The sequence below is a fragment of the Drosophila tropicalis genome, unplaced genomic scaffold, assembly GCF_018151085.1.
Source record: "Drosophila tropicalis isolate 14030-0801.00 unplaced genomic scaffold, ASM1815108v1 contig_393, whole genome shotgun sequence".
NCBI lineage: Eukaryota > Metazoa > Arthropoda > Insecta > Diptera > Drosophilidae > Drosophila > Drosophila tropicalis.
This window is the reverse complement of record NW_027172855.1, coordinates 498143-509107: the sequence shown is the minus strand read 5'-3', so window position 1 is coordinate 509107 and position 10965 is coordinate 498143. Positions and strand designations below refer to the sequence as shown.

General features: G+C 33.7%; 2 long non-coding RNA genes across 2 annotated transcripts; both read left to right on the top strand.

Moving 5' to 3' along the window:
- Positions 1-7329: 7329 nt before the first annotated feature.
- On the top strand, positions 7330-8158 carry LOC137573039 (uncharacterized). The gene is made up of 3 exons (XR_011031783.1): positions 7330-7717; positions 7789-7989; positions 8053-8158. It is a non-coding gene; the product is annotated as an uncharacterized lncRNA (long non-coding RNA).
- A 904-nt stretch (positions 8159-9062) lies between these two features.
- On the top strand, positions 9063-9767 carry LOC137573042 (uncharacterized). Its single transcript, XR_011031784.1, has 3 exons — positions 9063-9139; positions 9205-9375; positions 9429-9767. It is a non-coding gene; the product is annotated as an uncharacterized lncRNA (long non-coding RNA).
- Positions 9768-10965: the final 1198 nt, after the last annotated feature.

The following is a 10965-nucleotide window of genomic DNA, read 5'->3' as shown; positions in this document are numbered from 1 at the left end:
GCCGCATTGCAAATATTTAAACCCACTGGCCATATTTCATTTGCCTCAGACTTGTGCCCAGACGAAGGGACAACTCATAAATCTTTGTAAGCGGTAAAAGTTGTTCTCGTTTCTCGTCATCTCGCTTTATTCTTTCTCTCCTTTCCTCTACTGTTTTTTATTCCTGGGTAGGGATTACCTTGAAGCAATCGTTAGAGACTGACAAACAGACATCAACATCACGTCGCAGGAGGGAAAAAAATCTGGAATAGTGTAGGGGGAGAATGAGGCAGAAGAAGAAGTAACCAGAATCGAAATCAATATTTTCATCAGAATGAAAAATGACCCCAAACCAATTCTGTGAGGTGAAAGAGTGAGGCATTTGGTCAAAGGAAATCTCATTGAATGAAGTGGAGAGCTTATGTTTATTGTGGTTCAGTGATTAGCAAGAATTTTGCAAACGCCGCATAATTGATTAAACAATACAGAGTTACCAAAATGACTTAATCAGGACAGGAAATAAGCGTGCAATATGGCGTATACGCAATGTGAGCACAGCACGATTAACATAATGATCCAGACGATGAGGATGATGATGATGATGGTAGTGGAACAAGAGCTAAGCAACAAAAAAAAAAAAAACATAAAATAAACAGGAAAAAAAGAAACAAAAGGAAAAGCCAGGAGTTGATGAAAAACAAAACGAAAGACACCCAATCAGCAGCAAAAGTATTTTGGGCCAAAGGGAAAAGTGAGAAGCCCTAATGGAAGCAAAGCATTGTTGTTTCCATACTCTTTTTGGGTAAAGTAACAAATGTATGACTTACTATTAAGAAAACATTTGAGCCAACCATAAACTTGTTGTCTCTTTTTTTAATCTATTCGTCTGATTTCTTATCCAAAACTATTAAGAAATAGATATCTGCTTAACTTAAATTTAAGAAAAAACATGAATTTTACAAGAAAATGTGCAATAGTAATTAAATAGAAATATTTAGAAATATGCTCACTTAAATAATTACACTATGAAATAATTTTTAGTATACTTATTGATCGTAAGTGCATTGGAAATTCGTTACGTTGTTGCTGTTATTTGAGAATCTTTGTCATCTTGTTGTACTTATTGTAGTTGCTTTTGGTTTTGTTGTTGTTGTTGTGAGACTACGTGACACTGACATAGATTTTCAAGTTGCCTGTGCCCCATGTGCCTTCAAGGATGATACGTATATCCTTAAGAGAGAGTGGCACATCAATGTTCGTTCGCACGTCAATTCGTTGCTTAGGCTCATCCCATCTCATCTTATATCGTCTCATCTCCTTCGCTCGTTTGTTTCGTGCCCCAGAAAAACCTACTCCTGCACTTTGTCAATTCGTAAATCTTTTTATATGTCCCCTATCCCTACCCCCCTTAAGACGTTTCGCCGTTACGCAGTCCTTGATACTCGTGCTTTGCCTTAGTCTATCATCAAAGAGAGAAACAAAAGTTGACAGAACTTAATTTTCGAACAAAACGTTGAATTGAATGGTTGGCGGGCAAAAACATTTCACAACAATTGTTGCAAGTTAACTTTGATGAATTCAATTATTCGTGCACACACACACATGTGTTATGGCTATCTCTATCTAAGGCAGCTATAGCCGTCTCTTTCAGCTAGCACGTGTTTTGTATTTGTCGTCTTTGTTGTTCTTACAAGGAATTGAAATTCCCTCATGTCCCTTGGAGTTGTTGGTCTTGCTTCAATCTGTAAAGTGGATTTATTTCGGCGAAATCGAAAGTTGATTTCATTTGACTTGGCATGCGTGTGCCCCACCTTAAGCCACCCGCCTACTGTTTGTGTTTTTTGTGTATTTCGAACATTAAAGGATTTATCAATTTACGCAATGAAACTTTTTCCTCAACATGGATGGCTTCTCATTTCTACGACTAACTTAAGTTAATTCGCACTATTGGTTCAGGTAGCAGTGATTGATTAATTTTAAGTGTACAAAAGAGATATTTAGTATTTTACAGATATTTTACTTACGCAAACATTGAAATATTTGTAATTATTATTAGTTCAGCTTATAGAATAAGTGAAATCATTTGCTTAATTTCATTTATTTGATATCGTCAAAATTCAAATAAATTTGCCATACAAAAATCACTTAGCCTTAACAAATCTGTTGACCGTAATTTGGCCAAACCGAAAATGGTCAGAAAACACTAGCGAAAAGCATGCAAAATGTAAATGCAAAATTGCTTTTTGCGGTTACACAGAAAAGTTACGAATACCAATTCAGTGACTGATTTGTGCACAGTCCAGTTCTACTAAAATATTCGGGTCAACATAATATATGTACTTTTTATATGCAAAACAATAAACAAAAAAAAAAAAAAAAAATAAAAAAAAAAATAAATAAAGCCAAAGAATATAAACAGAAACAATAATTTTTATATTACTCAACATTAACCAGATTTATCTATTTAAAAATTCTTTTATCTATGCATATATACGAGGGCAAAATGCAAAGTTGTCCATCCTGTCCTATGCCAATTGTCCTGCGCATATTTGTACCCTTGCAAAAAGAGTATATTAATTTTAAGGAAGTATCTCCGACCATATAAAGTATATATATTCTTGATCAGCACGGCGAGACAAGTTCAAGTGTCCGTCCGTCCGTCCGACAGTGTGGATCAACGCGAACTCCTCCTAGACCGTAGGAGCTACAGAGCTGAAATTTTGCATGTAGGCTTGTATATACTGCACAGGTTGTATATCTCGGTTTCAGCTGATCGGATCGAACCACTATATCATACACATAGCTCCCATACAAACGGCAAAGTCACCAACAATGACTTTTCTCAATAACTTTGTTATTTTCTAAACTATTGTCGTAAAATGTAATATTGGTGAGTTTATTACACTCATAACCGACCATACTTAATTTTACAATCGGTGGAAAACAGTGACTTTTATCAATAACTTCGTTTTTCCTTTTTGATGACTATAGGTAAGAAAAGAGAAAAAAAACGTTCAAGAGTATACAAACTTTAGCTTGGTCGAAGTTAGCAACGACCCTCTGTAAATTATAAAAGAATAAAATAATTTTAAGTTATCCACATCCTTCTTTTTTTATATCCTCGCACTTAAATTATAATATATGTATTTGTGAATGGTCTGAGAAAAGTTGTCAAAGTAACAATTGAGAATAAATTTCCGATAATATTAAGTCCCAATATTTCATTACATTCGTTTCTATACAAAAAAAAACTAAAAAAGACTAGAATAATATTTTATCAAGGAATCAAGCTCATTTTCCCTTAGTTACAACTTTTATTAGATTTTGTTTAATAGTTCTTTAGTCTGAACTCCTATTTGATTCGTACAATATTATTAGGTGTTTTCTTGAAGGGTTTCGAACTCAATAAAGAATAAAATACAGTTAATTTATTGACATAGCAGCTTTTCTTTAAAACTTTTTTAAACGATTACATATGTATGTATTTTTCATTCAGACCTCGCATAGTGCACTTATTGTAAATTGGCCACAAAAATGTTAAAGAATAAAACCGAAAAGAAAAAAAATACAATCAGCTCTTGAATTGTAATTAAACAATGTTATAACATCCATTCCCAATATACCCCCCTATATATGAAGGGATATAAATATATGTAAATAGTAGCTTCTGATATCAAATTACAAAATGTAAACCACCAACAGAAACAGAGTCGCAATTGCAATAACAATAAACGATGAATACTACCAAACAGCAACACCAAAACCATTACAACAACTATTAAATTAATGTTGAAAACAGAAATCAATTTATTTGTCGAAAATGACATGCAAGAATACGAGAAAGAGAGGAAAGGGCAGAAAAGAAAAGGATATTTTACAATCTACAATTTCAGTCAAAGAGAGGGAGGTACACCTTTAAAGTATTAAACCAATTAATGTGCCGGAACTGGAGAAAAATTACAAATACTGAAAATTGAAACCGAAACATTGTATGAATTTTTCCACACCAGACAATGAAATATCTTTTGGATTGTACCGTTCGTGAATGTTCACAATTTACATATAAATATTTTGTAAAAACTTATTCAAGGTAAACTTAAAGAATGAATTATACAGCTCATTTATTATTTGGTGTAGCTTTTCTTTCGAAAAATAGTCTCTATTTAAAAATGTTGCAAGGAGTTTGAATATATTTCAAACCAAAGATTTGCTAGATGTTTCGATAAAGCTATTACGAAACCGATTTCACCTGAAAAATTTAAATAAAAATACTTTAATAAACATTCTACGAAATGGAAAATATAGCCAACTAAAATTTATGTCTGTAAAACAGCCAAAAACCCCAAAAAAATAATGAAAATCTTATTGAGAATAAAAAAATCTTATATAAAAAAAATTATACTAAGATAGTCTCCAAGGATACTTTGAATTGGTCATAGCTCTAGGTAATAGTTTTGCTTATATTTAGTTTACCAAGGGAATAGTTACACTTTTGAAGCAAACAACAACAGTTTTGGCAATTTTGTATTCCCAAATATGAAAAGATAGCTTCACTTACTTTTTATACCCTTGCAAAAAGGGTATATTAATTTTGGTCAGAAGTGTGCAACGCATAGAACGAAGCATCTCCGACCATACAAAGTATATATATTCTTGATCAGCACGACGAGACGAGTTCAACTAGCCATGTCCGTCCGTCCGTCCGTCCGTCCGTCCGTCCGTCCGTCCGTCCGTCCGTCCGTCCGTCTGGATCAACGCAAACTCCTCCTAGACCGTAAGAGCTACAGAGCTGAAATTTTGCACGTAGGCTTGTATATACTGCAGGCGTTGTATATCTCGGATTCAGCTGGATCGGACCACTATATCATATAGCTCCCATACAAACCCCAAAGTCACGAACAGTGACTTTTCTCAATAACTTCGTTATTTTCTATGCTATTATCGTGAAACTTAATATTAGAGAGTTTACTACGCCTATAAGCGACTGTGCCAAATTTGATCAAGATCGGGTGACTATATCATATAGCTCCCATACAAACGGCCAAGTCACGAACAGTGACTTTCTCAATACCTTCGTTATTTTCTGAGCTATTGTCGTGAAACTTAATATTAGAGAGTTTACTACGCCTATAAGCGACTATGCCAAATTTGATCAAGATCAGGTGACTATATCATATAGCTCCCATAGGAACGATTGGTCGAAAACAGTGACTTTTGTAAATAACTTCGTTACTTTTAACGCGATTGCTTTTAAATTAAACATTTCTTAATTTAATATATATGTTAATGACTGTGCCGAATTTGATAAAGATCGGGTGACTATATCATATAGCTCCCATAGGAACGATCGGTGGAAAACAGTGACTTTGATCAATATCTTCGTTATTTCCTATGATTGTAGGCCTTTCTTTCTCAAGCTTAAGCCTTTTTTAGATAAAACGTTCTTCCACATTGATGGCTAATAGGTAAGGATAGAGTTACCAAAAAAGTTGCAAGGGTATACAAACTTTGACGCGGTCGAAGTTAGCCCCGGCCCTCTGGTTATATTTTGTCTTTGTCTAGATGATGTTTTTGTCTCGATAATGTCTTTAACTATAATTTGATTGATTTTGACCACAGATGGCGCTAGTTTAACGGCACAACGTTGCCAATTAATTGATATTTGCACTTTTCTTTCTCTTCTTTTATTTCTTAACAAAAGATTGTTAATACCCCTTATCTATAATTCTAATCAAATAGTTTAACAAGCAGTCTTTCTATGTCTTTCTATGTATGGTGAGAAAAAATGTATTACCTCCGCTTATCGAGACGTACTGATTAGTTACGAAATTTATATACCCTTCTTTATATAAAGGGTATAAGCAATTTGCTTATCTCAAACACAATGAATCATTTGTAAAACAGTCTTTCGGCGAGCAACGACGTACTGCTTAAGCAATTAAAATTATTTTTTTATGCTGGGAATGGTCGTTTCTGTCAAAATATCACCTAAGAAATGGATATTCTAAATTCAACTCAATCGATCGACGCAAATGATGTCAGTGAATTAGTGCTCAGTCTCTTAAGTATACATCGGAATGACTTCACTGGCTTGGCAGTGGAGGAAATCGTAAAGTGGATCAATAACCAGTTGAAGAATAAAAATGTGCACTTTTCACCAAAAGTTTTCGAGAAACTTATCGGAAATATGTTTGCCACATTTGATGTAAATATTAATGTTAACTTTGTAGAGAAACATCGCCAATTGGTGGCCAATATTTTGGAGTGTATACAACTGCAAGTCAGAAAGTTTCTTGGTGCCGAAAGTAATTGTTTGCTTGATTTGTTATGGTCACTTTGTCTGAGTGGTGAACAGGTGCATCCCCTTACTGAACAGGTCTTGGACATGCTATTTGAGGATTTTGTTTGTAGTCTCGGATTGAAATGCTGTTCACAAATACTGACGGTTATTGAGGAGCAGCTATATCAATCAATAATTTTTGTTGCCGAAGGAGCTGCAGATCCATTAAAAGAACGTATTGTTGGATACGAACAATCTGAGACATCAGATATGCCCTTATTGTCAAACAATTTGTTGCACAATCCAAATTCCGCCAATTCGTTTTATCCAATAGGAATTTTGTACTTTAAACTTATACAGTCTGACAATATATCAGTTGTCTATGAAACAGTTACGCATATTTGTATACATTGGAGAATATCTCACTTGAATGAGTGGAATATGTTGGAGGAGTTCTTGGCAGCAACCAATAAGATGCAGTTGTACAATGTCGATCATGAATTAAGTTCAATTCCACTCTTCGGTAATATTGTATCAACAAATGATGATGTTGAATTACTTATCGGAGCACTGGACAACGTTTCTTGGGAATGGAACTCAGTTCCACTAACAGAATGGATTAAAAGTATGCCAACTGAAGAAGTTGTTCAATCGCCTTGCATTAGAAAAAATATCCTCATAAAACTTGCTTCTCGATTGCAACGAATGACAAACCGAGAATTGCAGAAGAGTGCTCAGGAAAGGGTCTTAAATCGCTTCCAGGTAGGTCATTAATTTGTAAAAATTTATGATTTATGAATTTACTTCTATGTACTCATAAACAGGTTACACTTAATAATTTTACCCTGAAGGAATACTTAACCTTTGTTGAGACGATGTACAAAAAAAACACAGAAAACTATTCAGCTCATGACGCTTTAAAGAGCAAATTTATCGATTGCGATAGTACAGAAGTTGTAATTTTATGCTTAAACAAAGGTCACTTAGATATAATATTCAATGAGGAAATAAAAAATGATTTAGTTTTGACTTTAATTGATAAACTTAAAAATTTGTCAAAAACTCTTCATGGATGGTTACGCTTCTATTTAATAACTAAGATTAATTGCTTACCTTCAATTCTTGATTTCTACAAGAAAGTGTATGAAGTAGAGCCATTAATTGTACGTTGCAAAGATCTGAAGAAATTGCAAATTCATTTGCTCGATAAACTATTGTGTGAAACAAACGAAGAGAAATGCCTTGTAAAACAATTTTCGGTAGACATTTTCGTTAATTATCATATAAAGAAGTGGAACCATATCACAGAGTTGCATTTGGAGCCGCAGCAACTACTTGAGCAACATATGCAACATTTGAATGCCTTTGCCGCCTTTTGGGACACTGTCAAAAAAGATTGCAGGACGATGTTTTATCGACTTTTGTCGCTTCACTGAAGAAGTTTCCAAACTTTTCTGTGTAAATTATTTAACCTTTTTAAACTTTTAGACGATTTTTGTATGTTTAATTGTTTAAATTCTTTTTTATAGAGCTCGGAACATTGGCAGTTATGTATCAAAACATTTGACCGAACAGGAGCAAACTATCCTCTCGCATGATACTTTGTTCTATCATCTTGATCAAAATAATGGTGACGTTATTTCTGGATATATCCAAGCTAACGGAAAGAAATCTTCACAACAAGTTATTCGGAAAATACTGCAGTTAACAACCTTTTCGGATGATGCGTGGTAAGAATGAATGAATAAATATAAATAAAATTATATAAATGAGTATTTCTTCTTTATTTGCAGGATTGAATATTGCTATCAAGATGCTTTTGACACTAACAACCTACTTTCAAGATTTCTTAAATATATCATTGAAGAATCTGATTGTCATGTCAAAGAAATTGGAGACGAATTAATAAGCATGAATGAGGATTTGCTCAGAAACCAACAACATTATTTGAGAAACTCCAGGGAACACAGATTAATATTTTGCATTGCCAAATCATTGCTTTTTCTTGCATCACACTATGACTGTTCAGATAAACTATGGTCGACATTATTTTTATCAAGTAATCAATTCAATATCACCTGCATGTATGAAATGATAGTGGCTAAATCCTTAAGGGGTCCAGAAAAGCTCCTTAAACGCTTGGAATCAATATTTGCACTTGATGAAAATCAGCGAATATCTTTACTGTCTGTTGTTCATATATTTCTTTATTTGAATTGGGATGCAATTGATCCCAATCAAGTAAATAAACTAGTTACCTTTCTTCACCTTTCTCTTCATAAGGGAGAAAATAGAGAACTAAGCGAACTCACCAAACTGATTCTAATCAGTCTTATTGTAGAAACTCAAACGTCACGGTAAATATTCAAATTTTTATGATAACACAAAATAAGTTTAATACATTTTATTTATAGTCACAACAAGCCCATTGTGGCAACTTTACACAAAAAGCCTTAGACGTTTAACCCTTGATGAAAAGGAAACGCTTCAACCTCATATACAAGCTCGTCTTTTATTGCATAAGCTGCATTCGGCTACATTTATTAATTGTGGTTTCTATATTTCAAATGTGGAACCAAGAAATTTGAGCAAAACTGATTGGTTTAAAATGCTTCGCATTCGACAAACCATTAAATTAGTGGAAATTGAAAAGGGTCAAGAGATAATAACTGATATAAATCTTGGCACACCGAATGAATCCACTATTCATTCACATTCCAATCCACAACCTGTTCAGCAGAACAGATCTGTTATCTCTAAGGGCAATCTTATTGTAGTGTCTACTTCTATTAATGATGGTAACAGCTTAAATGCCTTAATCCAAAACTGCGTGTCCTTTGGAGTTCGCACTTTGGTATTGAGCGACTCAATAAGTTTAAGGTAAGCTTGAAGTCAGGCAAAGTTATTTGATTTTACTCTATAACTAATCTTGACAAATTTTACAGTGCCGAAACCAGGAAAGAATTGGACATATTGCAAATAAATCCTGATTTATTCGCTAAATATTTGCGTGGAAAAAAGATTGAGAATTATAACATTGTTGGTATTGAAAACATAGAAAAAAATGAATATTTAAATTTATGCAGTTCTACACCAAATACAATTGTGGTACTCGGGTAAGTGAATAATTAATATTTTGAGTTCATGAATTAATTTCATTAATTATAAGAAATGATCGGCATGGCACACCGGAAAATTTGAAGCATCTTCTGGATTATACAGTTCAATTACCACTCAACAATTGACAATACTCATGTACTCTAAGCAAACTTAAGCGAAGTTGAGAGTGAGGGAAATTGAAAGATTATGTCTTGTATTTGAAGCTGTGTTAATTAGTGTAAACAGGTCTCATACTGCAATTTTAATTTTCAAAAAACTTTGCTGGCTTATTCTCCATTGCCTTAGTTTCCATATTCAAAGGCTTTTGTGGTCTGCAAAATTTATCAAATTCTATAACTAAAATGGCATGAATGTAACATATTGGCAACATTTGATTGAGAGTCTTAAGGCTGTGACTGTTATTTTGGCTTTAAGGACTAATTAATGGAAGTAAGGACTAATTAAGTAAGTAATTTTAATTAATTAATTACTCGCGGTGTTTATTTTTTAAATATATTTTATCATTGTTTTAATTGATGTATTAAGACTTTCAAGAGTAAAAATACAATATATAAGCATCAAATTCGTGAACATTTAATGACAAGTAACAGGATGATAAATTCGGCACGTAGTCAAATAAAACAACAAATGGGAATTTTCAGCCCACAACAACAATGTATACGTTTTACAACTAACTTAAATTTCATTTGATTTTGATGCCAAACAATTCATAATTGATGTTTATCCTTTTCGGTCACGTTATGAAGCAATGACATAATGATTATTGGTTTTACCCATTGAATCTGGTGCTGTTTGCTATGCCTAATTGCGCACCGGAAATACCAAAATGGTCATTAATGATGCCCGGGACGAGACCACAGTTGGATAGTTAGATGGAAAGACCAAATATGCATTTCCATTTGATTTAGTTATAGTTTTTATACAGCTTTTCTAACTGAAGTGGCGCCCTCTACTCTATATTTGAGGTAATCAGCCACAAATGAACTTTTACTATAACAGCTTTTCATTTAACATAGTGAGCTTTGCCGCCTTCGCCCACACTCGCACACAAACGTCATAACTGAAAATGTCCTTGCCGTTTTATCCTTTCCACAAAATTCTTGTCATTGAGCAAATTCCGTTACCAAAGTACGCATGCACTCTGGCATTCAATGAGTACAACTTGCGCCGAAACATGTGTCCATTGTATCAGATGTTCCCTCTCCTCAATGAGTGTGAGAGGGAGGACGAAGAGACAACAAAACTCCGGGAGACAGAGAAATTGAGATTTGGCAAGTGAGCTTTTGAGAAGGCGTCCAGCAAGGGAATGCAAACTTGTAGGCTACCGTCTATTTACCTACAATATTAATACTATAAATTTAAGATTTTAATTTTAATATTTAAAGAAATTTTGTTATTTCTTCTTAAAAAATTCATAACTCTTGTAAGTTAAAAAACGGACTTTTACTAAATTCTTCATAATCTTCGAGTTCTATGCTTATTTAGGCAAGAGGATAGGAGGCATGCGAAGATCGCTTTGAATGTTGCACTGACCAAGAATATGTATACATACTACATACATATACATACATATATACTTTATGATG